Genomic DNA, 13,820 nt, shown 5'->3' with positions numbered 1-13,820 from the left:
CTCTAATAGTTTCTCTGTAGACCCTTTTGGGTCTGCTAGGTATAGAATCATGTCATCTGCAAATAGTGATAATTTAAGTTTTTCTTTTCCTATTTTTATGCCTTTAATTTCTTTCATCTGTCTAATTGCTCTGGCCAGTGTTTCGAGAACTATGTTGAACAGAAGTGGTGAGAGAGGGCATCCCTATCTTGTTCCAGATTTTAGAGGGAATGCCTTCAATTTTTCTCCATTCAGAATGATGCTAGCCTGAGGCTTAGCATAGATTGCTTTTACAATATTGAGGTATGTTCCTGTTATCCCTAGTTTTTCTAGAGTTTTGAACATAAAGGGATGCTGTACTTTGTCGAATGCTTTTTCTGCATCTATCGAGATGATCATATGGTTCTTATCTTTAAGTCTATTGATGTGGTGAATAACATTTATTGATTTCCATATATTGAACCAGCCTTGCATCCCAGGGATGAATCCTACTTGATCATGGTGCACAATTTTTTTAATATGTTTTTGTATTCGATTCGCCAGAATTTTATTGAGGATTTTTGCATCTAGGTTCATTAGAGATATTGGTCTGTAGTTTTCTTTCTTTGAAGTGTCTTTGTCTGGTTTAGGAATCAGGGTGATGTTGGCCTCGTAGAATGAATTTGGAAGTTCTCCCTCTTTTTCTATTTCCTGAAATAGCTTGAAAAGAATTGGTATTAGTTCCTCTTTAAAGGTTTTGTAAAACTCTGCTGTATACTCATCCGGTCCTGGGCTTTTCTTAGTTGGTAGTCTTTTGATGGTGTCTTCTATTTCCTCAATTGATATTGGTCTGTTTAGGTTGTCTATATCCTCCTGACTCAATCTGGGCAGATCATATGACTTACGAAATTTATCGATGCCTTCACTATCTTCTATTTTATTGGAGTATAAGGATTCAAAATAATTTCTGATTATCTTCTGTATTTCTGAAGTGTCTGTTGTGATATTGCCTTTTTCATCCTGTATGCTAGTAATTTGAGTTCTCTCTCTTCTCCTCTTCATTAGCATGGCTAAGAGTCTGTCGATCTTATTTATTTTTTCAAAGAACCAAGTTTTAGTTTTGTCAATTTTTTCAATTGTTTCTTTTGTTTCAATTTCATTAATTTCAGCTCTGATTTTAATTATTTCTTGCCTCTACTTCTTTTGCTGTTGTTTTTCTCTTCTTTTTCTAGGATTTTGAGATGAAGTATGAGGTCATTTATTTGTTAGTTTTTTCCTTTTTTAAGGAATGAACTCCAAGCAATGAATTTTCCCCTTAGAACTGCTTTCAATGTGTCCCATAGATTCCGATATGTTGTGTCTGTGTTTTCATTTATCTCTAAGAATTTTTTAATTTCCTCCTTGATGTCTTCTATAACCCATTGATCATTCAGTAACCTATTGTTCATTCTCCAAGTGATGCATGATTTTTCCTTTCTTCTTTTATCGTTGATTTTCAGTTTCATTCCATTATGATCAGATAAGATGCATGATATTATCTCTACTCCTTTATACTGTCTAAGAGTTGCCCTGTGACATAATATATGATCTGTTTTTGAGAAGGATCCATGTGCTGCTGAGAAAAAAAAGTGTAATTGCTTGATATTGGGTGGTATATTCTATATATGTCAATTAAGTCTAGGTTATTGAGTTATTGAGTTCTATAGTTTCTTTATTCAACTTTTGTTTGGAAGATCTGTCCAGTGGTGAGAGAGGTGTGTTGAAGTCTCCCATGATTATTGTATGGTGGTCTATTAGACTCTTGAACTTGAGAAGAGTTTGCTTGATGAACATAGCTGCACCATTGTTTGGGGCATATATATTTATGATTGTTATGTCTTGTTGGTATATGGTTCTCTTGAGCAGTATGTAATGTCCCTCTTTATCCTTTTTGATTAACTTTTGCTTGAAATCTATTTTATTTGATATCAGTATGGACACTCCTGCTTGTTTCCGAAGTCCATATGAGTGATATGATTTTTCTCAACCTTTCACCTTCAGTCTATGTATGTCTTTTCCTATCAAATGCGTCTCCTGTAGGCAGCATATTGTTGGGTCTTTTTTTTTGTGATCCATTCTACTAGCCTGTGTCTCTTAATTGGTGAGTTTAAGCCATTAACATTTAGGGTTATCATTGAGATATGGATTGTTCTTCCAGCCATATTTGTTTATTTATGTTACTTAACATGGTTTGTTTTTCCTCTTTGATTATTTTTCCCCCTTTACTGTACTACCTCCCACTGTTGGTTTTCATTGTTATTTTCCATTTCCTCTTCCTGTAATGTTTTGCCGAGGATGTTTTGAAGAGATGGTTTTCTAGCTGCAAATTCTTTTAACTTTTGTTTATCGTGGAAGGTTTTAATTTCATCTTCCATCCTGAAGCTTAATTTCGCTGGATACACAATTCTTGGTTGGAACCCATTTTCTTTCAGCATTTGAAATATGTTGTTCCAGGATCTTCTAGCTTTCAGAGTCTGTGTTGAAAGATCAGCTGTTATCCTGATTGGTTTACCCCTAAATGTAATCTGCTTCCTTTCTCTTGTAGCTTTTAAAATTCTCTCCTTATTCTGTATGTTTGGCATCTTCATTATAATGTGTCTAGGTGTGGATCTCTTATGATTTTGCACATTCGGCATCCTGTAGGCTTCTAGGATTTGGGATTCTGTCTCATTCTTCAAGTCTGGGAAGTTTTCTCTTATTATTTCGTTGAACAGATTGCTCATTCCTTTGGTTTGGACCTCTATACCTTTCTGTATCCCAATGACTCTTAAGTTTGGTCTCTTTATATTATCCCATATTTCTTGGATGTTCTGCTCATGGTTTCTTAACAGTCTTGCTGAGCTGTCTATGTTCTTTTCAAGTTGAAATACTTTATCTCCATTGTCTGATGTTCTATCTTCTAAGTGTTCTACTCTGCTGGTAGTATTCTCAATTGAGTTTTTAAGTTGGTTTATTGCTTCCTGCATTTCTAGGATTTCTGTTTGTTTGTTTTTTATAACCTCTATCTCCCTGTATAGTTGATCTTTTGCTTCTTGGATTTGTTTATCTAATTCATTGTTGAAGTGATCTTTCATTGTCTGATTTGGCTGTCTAATGTCTTCCTTGAGACTCCAGATCATCTGAAGCATGTATATCCTGAATTCTTTATCTGACATTCCATCTGCTGCAGATATTACCTCTTCTAAAGTTGAGTTGACCTGCATTGCTTGTGGTCCTTTCTTTCCTTGTCTTTTCATACTGCTCGCATTTCTTTCTGCTTGGTGAAACTGTTGTGTTATTGAATTTTCCCCCTATATATTTATATTGCTCTTGTATAGTTGCAAAGTCTCCCTCACAGGCGCGGGTGGCGGCTCTGCCCCTCCTCCAATTGGGCCAATGTGCCTACCATGCCGGCAGGCCACTGGGCCTGTTCTGCCGGTCAGTAGCAGGTCCGCCTACCTTGCAGGCGCGGGCAGCGGCTCTGCCCCTCCGCCTGTTCTGCTGGTCGGTCGTAGGTCCACCTACCTTGCAGGCGTAGGCGGCAGCTCTGCCCCTCTGCGGGCCGCTGGGCCTGTTCTGTTGGTGGTCGCAGGTCCGCCTACCTTGTAGGCGCGGGTGGCGGCTCTGCCCCTCCCCCAACCGGGGAGATGTGTCTCGGAATTTTTTGATATGTGGAAAATTTGCAAAATTTTCATGTAATTGTTTATGTGTGTGTGTGTGTGTGTGTGTGTGTGTGTGATAAAGTGCAAGACTTTTCTTAAGATTAATTTGACTGATAAATTGATTCATTAGGTAGAATCAACTTGTGTCTGCATCACAGACCTACCAACCTTTTGTTCCATTTATAAAGTTAGATTGATCTTTATTCCATTCTGTGATGAGGTAGAGAACAATTTTCCCTTGATTGCTGGAAGAAGTGAAATGTTTTGCTTAAATCTTCTACAAGGACAGAGAGTCTGTCAGCTTTCTGTCACTACAACAAATAACTGAGATGATCAACTTATAAAGATAAAGTATTTATTTTGTATTAGAGTTTTAGAGATTTCAATTAACAGTGGATTGGCCCTATTGCTTCACAGCAGAAACATGTGGTGGAGTAAAACTATTCACTTTATGGCTGGGAAGCAAAAAGAAAGAGGAAGGGTTAAGGGTCGTCCAATCCCCTTCAAGAGCACACCCCAATGACCTGAGGCTCTCCCAATAAGTCTGGGGACCAAGCCTTTAATACATGCATCTTTGGGGGTACATAAGATTCAAACTATATTAGAGAGCTATTTAGAAAAAGCCAAATGAGAAAGTTTTTCGTACAGAGTTTCCTGAAAATTAGAGTGAACCAAGTGTTGAAAGTAATGATGCATGCCTTCAGAATGAGTCCCCGTCGATTACAAAGTTTATTCTTTGATCTGAAAACATGACATTGATTAAGAAACTTAGCACATATGCCATATGTCCAAACTTAGCCTAAATTAAAGTTGAGGAAGGCAATCTGTTTTTGAGTTTTAAGGAACCACTAATCCGTATGTCCCAAAATTAAGTGGGGTTAAATATAATTTATATTTGTATTACTTTTCTGTGGCTGCTATGACAAGTTACCAAAAATTTAGTGGCTTAAAGCATCTGTTTATTATCTCATAGTTCTGTAGATCAGAAGCATGCCTCAACTGGATTCTCTGCTTAGAATCTCATGAGACCAAAATCAGGGGCTCTGCCCCTCCCTCCCAGAAGTTCTGGAAAAAGATCCACTTCCAAGAACATTGGGGTTATTGCTAGAATTCAGTTCCTTATGTTTGTTGGAGTGAGGTCCCGCCTACTTGATGGTTCTCAGGTGGGGGTCACCCTTAGCTCCCAGAGTCTCTCTCTGGTTCTTGCTCAAAGCCTGCCCTGTCACGTAATCTCTTTCATCCCAGAGCTAGCAAGTTTGAATCTTTTCTACCCTTAGGATTTCTTGGACTTCCTCTTTTGCTGCATTTTTGCTTTTCTTAGCTAGAGAAATTTCTTCCCTTTTAAGGACTCACATAAGTAGATTGAGCCACCCAGTTAGCCCACAACGACTCTTAAATTCAAAACCTTAATCATTATTGCAAAGTCCCTTTTGCCATGGAATGTAACACATTCACAGGTTTCAGGGAATGAAACATTGACATGTTTAGCAGGTCATCCTGCCTACCAAAATGTCTTTCTGTAGAAAAATAAACATAAAACACTTGATTCACCCATTTTTGAGCTTACACACACACACACACACACACACACACACGCACGCACACAAAACTATTCAATGAAAATAACAAAAACAAAATGCAACTTTATTTCAATACCAGGTAATAGCAAGTTGAGATGAACTTGATAGGAAGAAGGCAATTCAGAATCTAGAAGAGAGAACTTATTTTAGAAAGAGGAAGAAAGGTGAGAGCAGCAGAGATGGGGAGGGTAGAATCAGGGAAAGAGGTAAAAAAGGGAAGGAGAGGAAGAGAGGGAAAGGAAGAGATGGAGCTAGAGAGAAACAGGAGAGGTGAAAGAGAAGAGACACATACATACAGTTAAGAAGGATACGAAAAGTTATGTAAAAGGAAAAAACTGTTGTAAATGGTGCATGAATAAAGGAAATGTTCCATAGACTTTGAAGTGAAAATTAATTAAAGATTCTTTGGCCAGTTAGGGCATTTATCATCTATTACAGTGACATAATCTCTATGTTTTTTTCAAAGAAAGTCCCAAATCAATTATCCTATATGTCTATTAGTAGCATCCTTTTCACTCCTGTAAGTGTCCTGATTTAGACAACATATTATATAATAAATCCTCCCTTAATAGGGTTCCACTGGAAGGTACATTAACTGTTTACTTTTTCTACAGCATTTAAGATGTTATCAGGAACATCTGCTTCACATGAGTTGGTCTCAGAATTCTGCAAAATGCATGAAATTTATCAGTGACCGACTCAGGTCTCTGAATTAAGTTTCCAATTTCTGAATTCATCTTTTGTTTCTATTTGTCTCTGACATTCACAGTCTGTAAACTCTATTAGTGGAATTAGAAAACGTCTGTGTTTTTTTTTCTCTCAAACTAATTTCCTTTCTCCACTCTCAATATATCATTGTGTAACACATAGTTTAAAGTGTAATCCTATGCTCTTTGGGGGGAGAAAAATGAAAGCTCCTCATCTTTTAGATGTTAACTCAAAATATGCTTTTTGGTATTTTCATTCTTTCACATTAAAATGCCAGATTTTCTTTATCCCTTGGGTCCTCTTTAAATGGTTTAAATTCTTAGAAGCTGCACTCATGTTTGTATGCTAATTAACCTATACTGGTGAACACATGTATGAATAATGATGATAAATAAAAGAGCATCCGACCAATGAACAGGTTGGCTTTGACAAGGTTGTAGGTCAGGTTCTTTGGGTACCGTACTACAGATAAAAGCCTTTCCCTTCCAGTTATCACACACGGCAGGATTGGTTATCTGATTATGAGATAGTTTCAATTTGGGTTTAAATAAATTTGGTTTTCAGGGATTACAATTTAGTTCGGAATAATCTATGTGTTATTATAATACCTTCAGGAAATTGGGCAATATATAACACCCACAGATGAAAAATGGTGTACCCTGCTCTGGTGTAACAACATCGCAGAATGGCAAAGCAATCAACTTCAGTCATACAGGATGAGTCGAAATATTGACTTTGCTCCTTAGGAGCCACATGACCTCAGATAAAGCACCCATCCTTTCTTATATGCGCTGTCTTTGTGTGAAAAACTGGGGTATCATTAGCAACCAAGGGGCAAGAGGATTAAATGAGGTTAATGTAGATTAAATGAGGTTATTGATATATGTAGTTTCTGATATACAGAATTAGAAAATTACCATCTCCCTGCCTCTTGGATGGGTAATATATAGTCACTTCAGCCTCCTCATCCCACCTTAACCTGGACTCGAATTTTGTGATGGAAGAATTAGTCTATTTAGGTTTAACACTGTCATATATTATTCTAGTTAGAGTTGTTTTTTTTCCCCCATTACACCCTCAGGATACACTAGAAGAAGTTTAAGCATTTCATGTGATTATTTTCCAAAGGAATAACATAAAATGGTTTTTAAAAAATATTAGAAATTTTATAACAGGCCCAGAAACACTTTATTATTTACATTATATTTGTCATTTTAATAGTAAATATTCTTTTATTGTAGCTCAAGGGTCTTAATATGAGTTGCTGTTCTTAAGAAGAGCAAAAATATCTATGCTATGTTGCATGTATTATGGAATCAGGATAAGGGTCTCCATAGGTGACTTGAGAACACAAAGTCCCCCACAGTGACTCTGGTGTCTAGTTTGTGCCTCCTCCCACAATGTGCTCTTGTCCGTGGTGCTGACTGCCAGACTTACACTCTGCCTCCAGTTTTAGTATTTGGTGGCCAGAGGTTTCTTCCATGCTGGGCACATGAAATGTGGTTTGTACCTTATGTTCTGTGTGTTCAGTCTGTTGTAATTTTAAAGTTCTTCTTAAACTACACCAATGCCCCAAGAGCAATCATGTTCCCGGTTATTATTTTTTTTTAAATCCCTCTATACAGTGCCTTGTCTCATGCTGTTTTCAGGTTCTTGAAATGTTTCTCTTGCTCAGTGCACTCACAGGTACTGAGATTGCTATCCTCACTCATTCATTCCACCAACTTTAATTGCTCTACTTACACTGTAGACTACTCTCCTGGACATCAGAGTGAAATTAGATGTGAATATGTTTCAGTACCTGATTTCAAGAAGCTTAGATTCTGGTGAAAAGCAAGAGAGGGAGATCTTTGAACAGATTTGGTAAAGTGAGGCATAATAGAGGGTTAGAAAGAGGTACAAGCCCGGGACAATGTGAGATTGCAGCAGTGATTCTCTGCCGCAGTCCAGCTGGGCAAAGTAACCGAGAGGTGACAAGCAACTGTGAAGGTTGAAGCAGGAACTGCTTTATTGCGGAACAGCAGAGGTATATATATCTAACTGATTTACATAAAGCATGACTCAATCAGCATCATCCAATCATAGCATTGCTCCCCTACAGATACAGCAATCAGCCAATAAGGAGTCCCCACCATCTTGATGGCTTGGTGACGTTGCCTCACAAGCCACTCCTCCTGGCAAACTGCCAGGCACCATCTTGACTTGGTCGCGGCCTCCAACAATTCTCAATCCTGAAATATGCATCAGAATCATGTGAGGAATCTTCAAACTCCTGGTGCACAAACTACATCTCAGATAGATTCAGAAGCTCTGGGAGTGAAGTCCAGACATCAGTGTTTTAAAATATTAATTCAGTGATTCCAGTATGCAAAGTTGATTACCACTGGCCTGGAGTGCCTGAAAAATTCCATCTCACTCAGTGGTAATGTGAAAATCAAATGACAAGTGCCTTGTTTCCATTGTGACACATTGGCTCATGATGAGCTCCCATTTTAGCATTGATAAGGAACTTTTTTTTTATTAGTTGTTCAAAACATTACATAGCTCTTGACATATCATATTTCATACATTTGATTCAAGTGGATTATGAACTCCCATTTTTACCCCATATACAGATTGCAGAATCACTTCGGTTATACATCCACGTTTTTACATACTGCCATACTATTGTATGTTGTATTCTGCTGCCTTTCCTATCCTCTACTATCCCCTCTCTGCTCCCCTCTCCTCCCATCTTCTCTCTCTACCCCATCTACTGTAATTCATTTCTCTCTCTTGTTTTTTTTTCCTTTCCCCTGACTTCCTCTTGTATGTAATTTTGTATAACCATGAGGGTCTCCTTCCATTTCCATGCAATTTCCCTTCTCTCTCCTTTTCCCTCCCACCTCTTGTCCCTATTTAATGTTAATCTTCTTCTCATGCTCTTCCTCCCTACTCTGTTCTTAGTTGCTCTCCTTATATCAAAGAAGATATCTGGCATTTGTTTTTTAGGGATTGGCTAGCTTCACTTAGCATAATCTGCTCTAGTGCCATCCATTTCCCTGCAAATGCCATGATTTTGTCATTTTTTAGTGCTGAGTAATACTCCATCGTTTGAAATCTGGTATCGCTATACCTCCTGATTCACACTTCCTGCTTTGAATTGCTTTTGCTATTCTGGGTCTTTTATTTTTCCATATGAATTTCATGATTGCTTTATCTATTTCTACAAGAAATGCCATTGGGATTTTGATTGGCATTGCATTAAACCTATAGAGAACTTTTGGTAATATCTCCATTTTGATGATGTTAGTTCTGCCTATCCATGAACAGGGTATATTTTTCCATCTTCTAAGATCTTCTTCTATTTCTCTCTCTAGGGTTCTGTAGTTTTCATTGTATAAATCTTTCACCTCTTTTGTTAGGTTAATTCCCAAGTATTTTATTTTATTTTTTTGAGGATATTGTGAATGAGGTGGTTGTCCTCATTTCCATTTCAGAAGATTTGTTGCTGATATACAGGAATGCCTTTGATTTATGCATGTTGATTTTATATCCTGCCACTTTGCTGAATTCATTTATTAGCTCTAGTAGTTTCTTTGTAGACCCTTTTGGGTCTGCTATGTATAGGATCATGTCACCCACAAATAGTGATAATTTAAGTTTTTCTTTTCCTATTTTTATGCCTTTAATTTCTTTTGTCTGTCTAATTGCTCTGGCCAGTATTTGAGAACCATATTGAATAGAAGTGGTGAGAGAGGGCATCCCTATCTTGTTCCATATTTTAGAGGGAATGCCTTCAGTTTTTCTCCATTTAGAATGATGCTAGCCTGAGGCTTAGCACAGATAGCTTTTACAATGTTGAGGTAAGTTCCTGTTATCCCTAGTTTTTCTAGTGTTTTTAACATAAAGGGATGCTGTACTTTGTCGAATGCTTTTTCTGCATCTATTGAGATGACCATATGGTTGTTATCTTTAAGTGTATTGATTTGGTGAAAAACATTTATTGATTTCCGTATATTGAACCAGCCTTGCATCCCAGGGATGAATCCTACTTGATCACGGTGCACAATTTTTTTGATATGTTTTCATATCCGATTCGCCAGAATTTTATTGAGGATTTTTGCATCTAGGTTCATTAGAGATATTGGTCTGTAGTTTTCTTTCTTTGAAGTGTCTTTGTCTGGTTTCGGGATCAGGATGATGTTGGCCTTATAGAATGAATTTGGAAGAACTCCTTCTTTTTCTATTTCTTGAAATAACTTGAAAAGTATTGGTATTAATTCTTCTTTGAAGGTTTTGTAGAACTCCGCTGTATACCCATCAGGTCCAGGGCTTTTCTTGGTTGGTAGTCTTTGGATGGCTTCTTCTATTTCCTCCTTTGTTATTGGTCTGTTTAAATTGTGTGTATCTTCCTGACTCAATCTGGGCAAATTCATATGACTTAAGAAATTTATCGATGTCTGCACTATCTTCTATTTTATTGGAATATAGGGTTTCAAAATAATTTCTAATTATCTTCTGTATTTCTGTAGTGTCTGTTGTGATATTGCCTTTTTCAACCCGTATGTTAGTAATTTGAGTTCTCTCTCTTCTTCTTTTCATTAGCATGGGTAAGGGTCTGTGGATCTTATTTATTTTTTCGAAGAACTGACTTTTAGTTTTGTCAATTTTTTCAATGATTTCTTTTGTTTCAATTTCATTGATTTCTGCTCTGATTTTAATTATTTCTTGCCTTCTGCTACATTTGCTATTGTTTTGCTCTTTCTTTTCTAGGGTTTTGAGATGAAGTGTGAGCTCATTTATTTGTTGGTTTTTTTCTTTTTTTGAGGAATGAACTCCAGGCAATGAATTTCCCTCTTAAAACTGCTTTCATTGTTTCCCATAGAATCTGATATGTTGTGTCTGTATTTTCATTTATCTCTAAGAATTTTTTGATTTCCTCCTTTATGTCTTCTGTAACCCATTGATCATTCAGTAACATATTGTTCATTTTCCAGGTGATGCAGGATTTTTCTTTCCTTCTTTTATCATTGATTTCCAGTTTCATTCCATTATGATCAGATAAGATGCATGGTATTATCTCCACACCTTTATATTTACTAAGGGTTGCCCTATGGCATAATATATGGTCTATCTTAGAGAAGGATCCATGTGCTGCTGAGAAAAACATATATCCACTTGATGATGGTTGATATATTCTATATATGTCAGTTAAGTCTAGGTTATTGATTGTGTTATTGAGTTCTATAGTTTCTTTATTCAACTTTTGTTTGGAGGATCTGTCCAATGGTGAGAGCGGTGTGTTGAAGTCACCCATATTATTGTGTTGTGGTCTATTTGATTCTTGAACTTGAGGAGAGTTTGTTTTATGAATGTTGCAGCACCATTATTTGGTGCATACATATTGATAATTGTTATGTCTTGTTGGTGAATGGTTCCTTTTAACAGTACATAGTGTCCTTCTTTATCCTTTTTGATTAACTTAGGTTGGAAGTTGATTTTATTCGATATGAGTATGGCCACTCCTGCTTGCTTCTGAGGACCATGTGAGTGGTATGATTTTCCCCAACCTTTCACCTTCAGCCTGTGTATGTCTTTTCCTATCATATGAGTCTTCTGAAAGCAGCATATTGTTGGATCTGTTTTTTTAATCCAAGTTACTAGCCTATGTCACTTGATTGGTGAGTTTAAGCCATTAATGTTTATGGTTACTATTGATATATAGTTTGTACTTCTAGTCAAGTTTGTTTGTTTATTTATTTATTTATTTATTTATTTATTTATTTATTTATTTTAATTTGGCTTGTTTTTCCTCTTTGATTATTTTCCCCCTTTACTGAGTTACCTCCCACTGTTGGTTTGGGGTGCTGTTTTTCATTTCCTCTTCTTGTAGTGTTTTGCTCAAAATGCTTTGCAGTGCTGGTTTTCTGGCTGTGAATTCTTTTAACTTTTGTTTATTATGAAAAATTTTAATTTCATTGTCAAACCTGAAGCTTAATTTTGCTGGATACAATATTCTTGATTGGAGTCCATTATTTTTCAGCGTTTGAAATATGTTGTTCCAGGATCTCCTCGCTTTCAACGTCTGTGATGAAAAATCAGCCGTTAACCTAATTAGTTTACCCCTGAATGTAATCTGCCTCCTTTCTCTTGTAGCTTTTAATATTCTCTCCTTGTTCTGTATGTTGGATATCTTCATAATAATGTGTCTTGGAGTTGGTCTATTTCAGTTTTGTATGTTTGTGGTCCTGTAGGCTTCCAGAATTTGGCAATCCATTCCATCTTTCATGTCTGGAAAGTTTTCTAAGGAACTTGTATAATTAGCATATACTCAAAACACATTTATTTATTCATAGACTCTTTCAAAGTCTCCTTCTTTAAAAAAAAACACAATAAACATTTATTGAGCACCTACTACAATTTAGACACCATACCAAGAGGTGGGTTTAAAAAGCAGGAAGTACAATCATGCCTCTGCTTGGAAGCTCAGCATTTCAGCATTTCCCCCACCAGAGCTCCCCCTATTTGAAGAACATAATCAGAGCAGACTCTTGGTTCCCTACCCAGCCTCTTGTTGGTGGCTTTGGGAGAATTCCATCATGCACATGAAAGTCTGAAAGCACAAAGTAATGGCACACACAAAGTCACAATGACAAGACAGATCTAGGTGGAGAGTGCTGTGGGTGTCATATAGGAAAAGCTAACTTCCCCTCATGGAACCAGAAAAGTTTCTGGGAGGAGGCAACCCCTGAAATGTTCTTGAAGGATGGCCATTTGCTCATAGTGAGAGGATGGAAGGGAGAACATTTCAGACAAAAGGGAAGACTTCTTGTCCACTCAGAGGCAGGACAGATACAGCATGTTGAGGAGATTAGATTTAGACTGTGAAGGGCCTTTTGTCATTTTAAGCTCATTAACCTTTATTGATTTTCGACAATGTGTGAAGCCTTGTGCACAAAGAGAGTGATAAACAGCTCAAGGAAGAGGATGTTCCTGGGTATGGCTCTGAGCTCTTGTTTTGTTTTTATTTATTTATTTTTCAGCAGTGCAGTGCCAAGCTCTGAAAGTTTCCCAATAATAAAGAGGCCTCCCTGATTCATGATGATACAAGCTACACCCCAGTGGATAGGTGTCTCCACAAGAAAAGCAGTGACCTACCTTGTGTAGCCAGGAACACATTCCATGATACTGACCTGGCAGGTGGAGTAGGGACCCCCATCCATCCTCAGACTTCTGGAGTTTCTAGATGGGGGCAGTTGGGTTTGGGCGGGTGGGATAAGGCATAGGCTGAGAGACTCCAGGAGACCATGGTAATCCTGTGAAGTCAGAGGTTTGGTTTTATCACACCACAAACCAGGATACAAACACATCATGAGTAAAGTGGGCTTTGGAGTCTAACCTGGATCTCTTTTTTTGTGTAATGAACAGAGTGAACCATGTTCCAAAAACTCAATTTGTTTAATTAATAGCAACTATTGATTGTTTACTAGGCACCTGGCCTCAAATGTCCTCAGCTTTACATTTACTTCTCTTTGGGGCTCATTTGCTTTTCTTGCCAACCCCCTAAGATAGTCAGTATTTATAGATGGTTTGGCTTATAAGTGACAGAGTTGGAATCTGAACCAAGGTACATATAACTGTTAGCGTGTAGCAGCCATGGCAAGCACTTTTGGAGTGTGTTTTTTTTGTCTGTTTGTTACTGAACCCTGGCATGAAACTATCATGGAGCTACATCCCCAGATTGTTTTATTTTGAGAGAGGGTCTCACAGTGTTTCTGGGGGCCTTGCTTATTTGCTGGGGCTGACCTGAAATTTGCGATTCTCCTGACTCAGCCTCCTGACACTGGTGATTTTCTCAGCCTTCTGACTTATACATATATATATATATCTCACAGTTTTTATAATAGGGGTT

The sequence above is a fragment of the Callospermophilus lateralis genome, chromosome 13, assembly GCF_048772815.1.
Source record: "Callospermophilus lateralis isolate mCalLat2 chromosome 13, mCalLat2.hap1, whole genome shotgun sequence".
Lineage (NCBI taxonomy): Eukaryota > Metazoa > Chordata > Mammalia > Rodentia > Sciuridae > Callospermophilus > Callospermophilus lateralis.
The sequence above is the reverse complement of the archived record's forward strand: the minus strand, read 5'-3'. Positions refer to the sequence as shown.